The sequence below is a fragment of the Anneissia japonica genome, unplaced genomic scaffold (genome assembly GCF_011630105.1).
Source record: "Anneissia japonica isolate Jap-2015-1 unplaced genomic scaffold, ASM1163010v1 scaffold288138_len31791_cov141, whole genome shotgun sequence".
NCBI classification, from domain to species: Eukaryota; Metazoa; Echinodermata; class Crinoidea; order Comatulida; family Comatulidae; genus Anneissia; species Anneissia japonica.
This window is the reverse complement of record NW_022754720.1, coordinates 9,874-18,705: the sequence shown is the minus strand read 5'-3', so window position 1 is coordinate 18,705 and position 8,832 is coordinate 9,874.

Below are 8,832 nucleotides of genomic sequence, written 5' to 3'. Positions count from 1 at the left end.
AATATAAACAGAAGTTTAAAGCCATTTGCAGTAGCAAATATCAAGCAGAAGCTTGAATATAAACAGAAGTTTAAAGCCATTTGCAGTAGCAAATATCAAGCAGAAGCTTGAATATAAACAGAAGTTTAAAGCCATTTGCAGTAGCAAATATCAAGCAGAAGCTTGAATATAAACAGAAGTTTAAAGCCATTTGCAGTAGCAAATATCAAGCAGAAGCTTGAATATAAACAGAAGTTTAAAGCCATTTGCAGTAGCAAATATCAAGCAGAAGCTTGAATATAAACAGAAGTTTAAAGCCATTTGCAGTAGCAAATATCAAGCAGAAGCTTGAATATAAACAGAAGTTTAAAGCCATTTGCAGTAGCAAATATCAAGCAGAAGCTTGAATATAAACAGAAGTTTAAAGCCATTTGCAGTAGCAAATATCAAGCAGAAGCTTGAATATAAACAGAAGTTTAAAGCCATTTGCAGTAGCAAATATCAAGCAGAAGCTTGAATATAAACAGAAGTTTAAAGCCATTTGCAGTAGCAAATATCAAGCAGAAGCTTGAATATAAACAGAAGTTTAAAGCCATTTGCAGTAGCAAATATCAAGCAGAAGCTTGAATATAAACAGAAGTTTAAAGCCATTTGCAGAAGCAAATATCAAGCAGAAGCTTGAATATAAACAGAAGTTTAAAGCCATTTGCTGAAGCAAATATCAAGCAGAAGCTTGAATACATAAACAGAAGTTTATTTCAGTCATTTGCAGAAGCAAATATCAAGCAGAAGCTTGAATATAAACAGAGATTTATTTGAAGTCACTTGCAGAATCAAATATCAAGCAGAAGCTTGAATATAAACAGAAATTTATTTGCAGAAAGATTTAAGTGAAAGAAAAACCTTATATAAAGGAAAGAAACATTGTAATTAAAGGAAAGAAATATTCTAATTGAAGGAAAGAAATATTTTAATTATATTATTTAGTTGAAAATAAAATAGTTGAAATTTGTAGAAATTAAAAAAAATATTGTACTGTATTGAAAAGAATATTAAGAGAAGGCGTAATTTCCAGGCCTATAAAATATAGTGGAAATTTGCAAACTTTGTTTAAACAGACATTTTTCATGATGGATAAAATTGAATCCAAGAAAGTAGTTAATGAAATCATAGATATATTGTCTGCCTGTTTGTTTGTTTGTTTGTTTGTTTTTATTTCTTGCTCTTTCAAATCAAAATATAAATCAAAAACAGTGGAATTTACCATCACAAAAAAAAAACACGAAAAAGAGAGACAAAAAGACGTTTACAAGGACAAGTGGACAGCACATAAAAAGGTAAACCGAAAAGCAAAAAAAGAGAAACAGACAAGAAAAAAAAAAAAGAAAACAAACCAAGGTTTACACGAACAAGGGCACAGAACACCAAAAGGAAACCAAGAAGAAAGAAAAAGCAAGGAAGAAGAAGAGCAAAGTGCATCAGTGATCACTTCAGAGCCTAAAGATTGTTGTGTATGTAGCAATGAGATCAAAGAGGATGAAAGTTTAAAAACATGTGACTCTTGTAATAACCATTTTCATGTGACATGTATGGGACTCCTTGGTGAAGACAAACTTAATGATGTGAGATTGATCTGGATTTGTTCATTGTGTGGGAATAACAACATAGCTCATCGCATGTTTGATAAGTTAGGTATCCCTTGTCATTTCAATAAGTACACACTTCTTGAAAGAGAAGCTGATGAAAACTGTGATATTGATGTGCTCCAATTAGAGAAGAATAATAGAAGAAAATGTGCCAGAGCAGAGAAGAGGTATATGAAGGTGAAGAAAACTAATGTAAAAGAGAAAACAAGTAAGTATAATTATAAAAAATATAGAGCTAATTTTCCAGTTAAGAAAAATGTATTGAAAACAGATTGCCAACAAATAGAAAGTGAAGAATTAGATAATGAATGGGTATCTGTAAAATCAAGGAAGACAAAACTGATGGAAAAGAGAAAAGAGAGAATATTTTTTAAATCGAACAATCAACATGGAGTAAATAAAAAAGATGCAAGAACATCAATAAATTCTGTAATTCTGGAACCAGGTGTAACCTACATTGGCAAAGCAATTAAAGCTTTCTATGAAAGACGCAAGAGTGCAAAAATGGGGAAAGGAAAACTCCGTGGAAATATGTACAGAGACCACAATGACCATGGCAAATGGACTGTAAATATCAAATATAACTGTTTTGAAGTGACAGATAAAAGGATACAGACATATAAAGAATCTTGTGTAGAGTCAAGCAATTCAGTGAGAATGTATGGTAAAACATATATCGAAAAAGAGAAGAAAGTGACACATTCAACTATGGTAGAGGCTGATCTATCGGGCAATTCACAAAATTCAACAATAGTTGACAAAGTGGTTAACCCTGATGCAGGTACATGTCACATTTTCTCAGAGGTGAAAGAGAATGCATCAATAACAGACAGAATACAAAAACTCTATGGTGGTGGTGGCAATTCAAAATGTTTAAGAAGCAAGAAAGGTCGTTTCCTCAAAAGTAAGAAAAATTCTACTAAGAAAGAATCACAGCATTGTGAAGAGTTGAATTCAAAGGTTGACAAGAATGATGAAACAGCAATGAGCAGTGGAATTACCAATCAAGTACTCATGGACACCAATGAACTTTTTAAAATGAAAACTGATCAGGATTGTAAAATTGAATGTAATGTGTTTGAAAAAGACAGTGGTAACACTGCAGGTGATGTGAAAGTTCCAAACAGCAATAGCAAAGTGAATGGTATTTCTACTGATGTTACACACCATGAACAGAAAGCATGTAGAAGCTGTGAACTCAAAGAAAATAATTTAAATGGTAAAAGAGAAGTATTGATAATTGATGACAAACAAAAAACATGCAGTCCAAGAATTAGTCATAAGACTTCTATTAATACACTTAAAGATGAATTTGAAAAATGTAATAATGATGATCAAAATTTGGATGGTATTGAGCAAGTCTCAGCAAGTGCAAATAATATATCTCATGTGCATGGTCAATCATTTGGCATGTTTCAGTCTGACTCTATAAAAATATTAAATGAAAATAGAGATATTGTCAATACATGCACAAAGATCAAAACAATTGCACAAGGTAATTTTAATCAAGGTCATTACAAATTTGGCAGTGCGAGTGGTAAACAGTGTGTTGCAAATAGTCTTGTAGCTATCCTTTATTCTACAAAGAAGTATGGAAATGAATTTTACACTAAAGATCTTGATACAATATTGACTCTTGGAAATCAGTTGTATTACTACATTCAGAAAGATTCTACTATGCATGAAGACCTTTTGATGGTTTCTGAATTGCCCAAAGAATTGGATATTTTGAATGACACGTTTGAAATAATTTACAGTGAGCCAGTGTTTGGCATTATAGATGGAAATCCAGAATGTATGGCTGAATGTGGAGCTTTGTCATTAAACCAGGCTCTTGAACAACATTTGCATCAACATCATGCATGTTTCATGAATTTTAATGAAAGTACATTTGCTATTATTAAGTGTGCAACAGGTTTTCTAATTTTTGACCCACATGGAAGAGATAAGTATGGCTGTGTCAGTGAGGATGGAAAGAGTATCCTACTTTACACGCCATCCTGGCAAGGTATATACAGTCACTGCATCAGATTAGCAAAATCAATGAATTGTCATCTAAATAAAACTCAGTTTGAGCTAACTGGTGTGAATGTTCAGAGTAAGGCTGATATGGTTTTGTGTGCAATTTCGTGTAACACATCAAATGATCATTCCAAAAATGAAAATGTGTCGAAGATAGATACCAGCAATTCTGATAATTTTGATCCATCTGCAGATGTAGATGTACCAAGTACTTCAAAGAAGTGTCCATCATGCACAATATCACATGACAAGAAGAGTGATTATGTATTTGAAGGAAATATTGAAGGTACATATATTATTGGACATGCTGAATGTTCAGATAGTGATAGAAGTCAATCTGAAGACTGCATAGAAATTGTTGATATCAATTATGGTGAAAGACCTGACAAACACTTCAAATTTGTTCCTCTCTTTGAAAAAGAAAAAGTAAACATTTGTAGTAAATTAGGTATTAATTATCCTAATAGGAATTGCAGTGCTGCTTTACACAGAGACAGACACATTGGACATCCAGCAAAAATAAAATGTGTTACTGGTGATGGCAATTGTTTTTATCGTGCTATATCATTTGTTATTTCTGGGACTGAAAATAATCATTTAATTCTGAGAAAAGCAACTGCTAATCATTTACTGGAAACCGATAATTTGTTTAGTAATACATTAAGTCGTGAATTCAAAACAGTTCAAGAATATGTGTGGAAAAAAAGGGTAATGGATAATGGAACATGGGCTTCTAATACTGAAATAAGTGCCATGGCAAACTTGCTTGATACAGATATTTACTCATTCAATGATCAGATTTTGGCTTGGCAAATGTATTCTGCCAAAAATCCAGGAAGAATAAATAATGTCACAACCGAGAGAGGCATTTACATTCTATACACTCAGAATGTACATTTCGATGTAGTAGAATCTGTCGATGTCAATTTAAATTCTGTTGAGGAAACAAAGACAAATTGTGTGGATACCTCATCAGAAACAAGTATGCCAAATGTAGATGATACCTATATGAAACGAAACCATGCCCAAAAACGGAAACTAACAAGAAAAGAAACAAATCATGAAATAAGCACTTCTAATCAATTACTTGAAGACATTACAGAACCAAAACAGAAAGAGTGTAAAACTATTACAGAACTTAGTTCTATAAACGAAGTAAAAGTATTGAGACGAAAGAAGAAAACATCTGAATTAAATAGAAGACAAAAAGCAAAAATGCGAATGAGAATAAAACGTTCAATTGAAAATGCAAAGAATGTAGAATATGAAAACAGGCAAAGAGTAGGATATAATTGTTGTATTTCATCTAAATCAAGGAGAGCAGATGTAAAGAGAAAAAAATATCAAAGTGATCCTGTATACAGAGAAGAAAAGAAATGTAAAGTAAAAGAAGGACAAAAAATAAGATATATTGATGATGTTTTTAAATGTCAAAAGAAAAGGGAAAACAGAGAAAGACAACAGAAAATGTATAGAAGTAAACCTGAATACAATCTTTGTGTACGAAATAAAATGAGAAAAAAATACAAAATTAATTTTGAATACCGAACAACCAAAAAAGCAAAAATTGTGCAAAACTACAAATTAAATGAGAATTTTAGGCATAATTTAAAAGAAAAAATGAAAAATAGATATCATGGTGATTCAAAATTCAGACAAACTTGTAAACGAATGTTGGCAGAGAAATATCATTGTGATCCAAAGTTCAGAGAAAACTGTAAGCAAAAATTGGCAGAAAAATATCACAGTGATTCAAAATTCAGACAAGATTGTAAGCGAAGATTTACAGAGAGGTATCAAGGTGATTCAGTGTTCAGGAAAAACGTTGAAAAGAAAAACTTGAAGCGTCGTAAAATAAGAAAAGCAGAAAAGAGCAATTTTGAGTTTGTTTTGAAAGACTTTAGGAAAACAATTTCGTATGGTCCTGATTATGTTTGTTGTGTATGCTTTAAGTTGTTATTCAGAAATCAAGTATTGGAGTGCACCAAAGCTAAGTACTCAAATAATACATGTATAAATGAAAAGTATTTGCACATTTGCAACAATGCATGTAATAAACATTGTGAACTTGCTGAATCACCAAGATGTTATTTATGGATTTGTTTCACATGCCACAGGAAACTGCTAAGTGGGAAAGTCCCTGCAGAAGCCAACACAAACAATTTACAACTACAAGATATTCCTATTGAACTTAAATGTTTAAACAATTTGGAGCAGCATTTGATTGCACTAAATATTCCCTTTATGAAATTAATGAATTTACCCAAAGGTGGTCAGCATGGGATACATGGACCTGTTGTATGTGTACCATCTAAAACGATTGAAACTGTAAAAATGTTGCCTAGACCAGAGGCTGATGATCAATTGATATCTGTGAAATTGAAGCGAAAGTTGTCGTACAAAGGTTATTATGAATATAAATTTGTCAAAACAGCAAATGTTATTCAAGCCCTTGAATATTTACAAAGTAATAACAAATGGTATTCTGATGTATCTATCAATGAAGAATGGAACAATTATTTATCTGAAGAAAAAATTGAAGGTGAAACTGCTAATGTAAATGATCGAACATTTGTAGAAAACAATGAAGTGGTAGGTGTGGAAAACAATGACGAAGAAGTAGAAGAGAGATTGTGTGGCATTGTCTTTGACACAAGTCTTCAGCCAGTCGACAGGCGGCAGAATGTAGTTGACGAGTATTTTCACGACATAATTTGTTGTGCGCCATGTGAAAACAATAGCCCTGTTGCACTGTTAAATAATGAAAGCAATGAGGCAAAATCATTTCCAGTATTATTTCCAACAGGTCAGCCAACATTTCACGATGCCAGAGATGTCAAACTAACACTTGGACGTTATTTGCACAATAGATTAATGCATGTAGATAATAGGTTTGCAAAAAATACAGAATTTATATTTTATGCTCAATCTTTATATGAAATTCAGCAAATCTTATCAAGTATTTCTATTGCGTTGCGGAAAGGATCAGATAAGAAAAATGATTATAGTAAAATAACGGTGTCTGATTTAAAGAATGTTAACAAAGTTGAAGAGATTTTGAAATCTGATAAGGGTTATAAATTCTTAAAACAAATACGTGGAACTCCACCTTACTGGCAAGCAACACAGAAAGATGTAGTAGCAATGGTTAGGCAGATAGGGATGCCAACATATTTTCTTTCATTTTCAAGTGCTGATCTTCGTTGGGAAGAAATAATGAAGACATTGTTAAATCAGACAGGAGACCAAAGAAAAATAGATGAATTGGAATGGGCAGATAAATGTAATTTGATAAAATCTAATCCAGTGACAGTTGCCAGAATGTTTGACAAACGCTTTCATACTTTTTTGAGAAATGTGATTTTGTCTGAAGCACAGCCTATTGGTAAAGTCATAGATTATTTCTATAGAATTGAATTTCAGATGAGAGGAAGCCCACATGTCCATATGTTAGTGTGGATCGAAGATGCCCCTGTTCTTGATGAGGATGAAGATGAGAAAGTAATCAGTTTCATTGATAAGTATATCTCTTGTGTTGTGCCATCGCAAACTGAAGATCCTGAACTGCATGAAATTGTTACAAGTGTGCAGATTCACAGTAAAAAACATTCAAAGTCTTGTAAGAAGAAGGGAACAAATTGTAGATTCAATTTTCCCAGACAACCTTCGGTAAAAACATTTATTGTAAGACCAGCTGCAGTGGATGAAAATGATGATGATGCCTTTGAAAAAGCAAAATGTTTATTAACCTCGGTAAAAGATGCACTGACGGGTGAAAAAAGGTATCAAAATGCAAGAGAACTTTTTCAAAGTCTAGACATAACACAGGAGGCATTTGAGGATGCAAACAATCTCATAATATCCGAGCAAAAGATTATTATTAAGAGGAACCCTGAAGACGTTTGGGTTAATCAATATAACCCTTCCTTGCTCAGAGCCTGGAATGCCAATATGGACATTCAGTATATAACAAATGTCTATGCATGTATTGCCTACGTTGTGTCATACATGTCAAAATCTGAAAGAGAAATGGGCTTGCTCTTATCTCATGCAGCATTAGAAATTAAAGAAGGAAACGAAGACGCTAGAAAAAGCCTGAAAAAACTTGGCCATGTATATATGAACAATCGAGAGGTGTCGGCCCAAGAGAGCGTTTATCGTGTTTGTGGTTTACGATTAAAAGAATGTTCAAGGAAAGTTGAATTTATCCCGGTTGGACCTAATCCTGTGAGAATGAGTCTACCACTAAGTGTAATTAAAAACAAACCAGATGATGATGGAAGTGCTTGGTTGCCAAATAAGCTTGACAAATATAAAGCTCGGCCTGATAGATCTGAATTTCATAAAATGTGCCTTGCAACATTCTGTTCCCACTATAGAATGCTAAGTTCATCAGAAATGAATGGGAATAAACAGAAATCAAATGTATTTCAATTAAAGAAAAAATTAGGATACATTCAAAAAAGAACCAGAAGTAGTAATGCAATAATAAGATATCCTCGATTTCCAAAGAATGAAGCATCTGGAAAATACTTCTTGAGTATATTGCAGCTATTTCTGCCATTTCGTACAGATGAACAATTAAAACCACCAAATTTTCGAACGTATGAAGAATTCTATGAAAAAGGGTCTGTCAAATTATGTGAAAGTGAATTGCAGACAGTAAAGTCTATAATTCAAGCAAACATGAAACAGTATGAAAAAAGTGCTGATGAAGTTGAACAGGCAGAAGAGTTCCTAGCAAAATTTGGACCACAGGAAGATGCATGGGGTCTTTTGTGTCCCGAAAATGAAAAAGAAAGGCTAGAAAACCCACAGCCAAATGTAAATGACGACGATGATACAGAACCTGAATTTGTCATTCCAGATTTTGGACTGAACAAAAATCAAACGTCTATGATAGAATGTAATCCATGTACTGCTATTCCAAGGCCAGAGGCTAACAAAATGATCCGATCTTTGAATAAAAAACAACTACAAATGTTTTACAAGATAAGACAATGGTGTTTGGATAAAGTTAATGGTAAACAGCCTGAACCGTTTTATACCTTTATTACTGGAGGTGCTGGCACTGGAAAAAGTCATTTGGTAAATTGTATTTATAATGAGGCAACACGCATTCTCAGCAAAATTATGCAGAATCCTGATGATTTGTCAATACTAAAACTTGCTCCAACAGGGATTG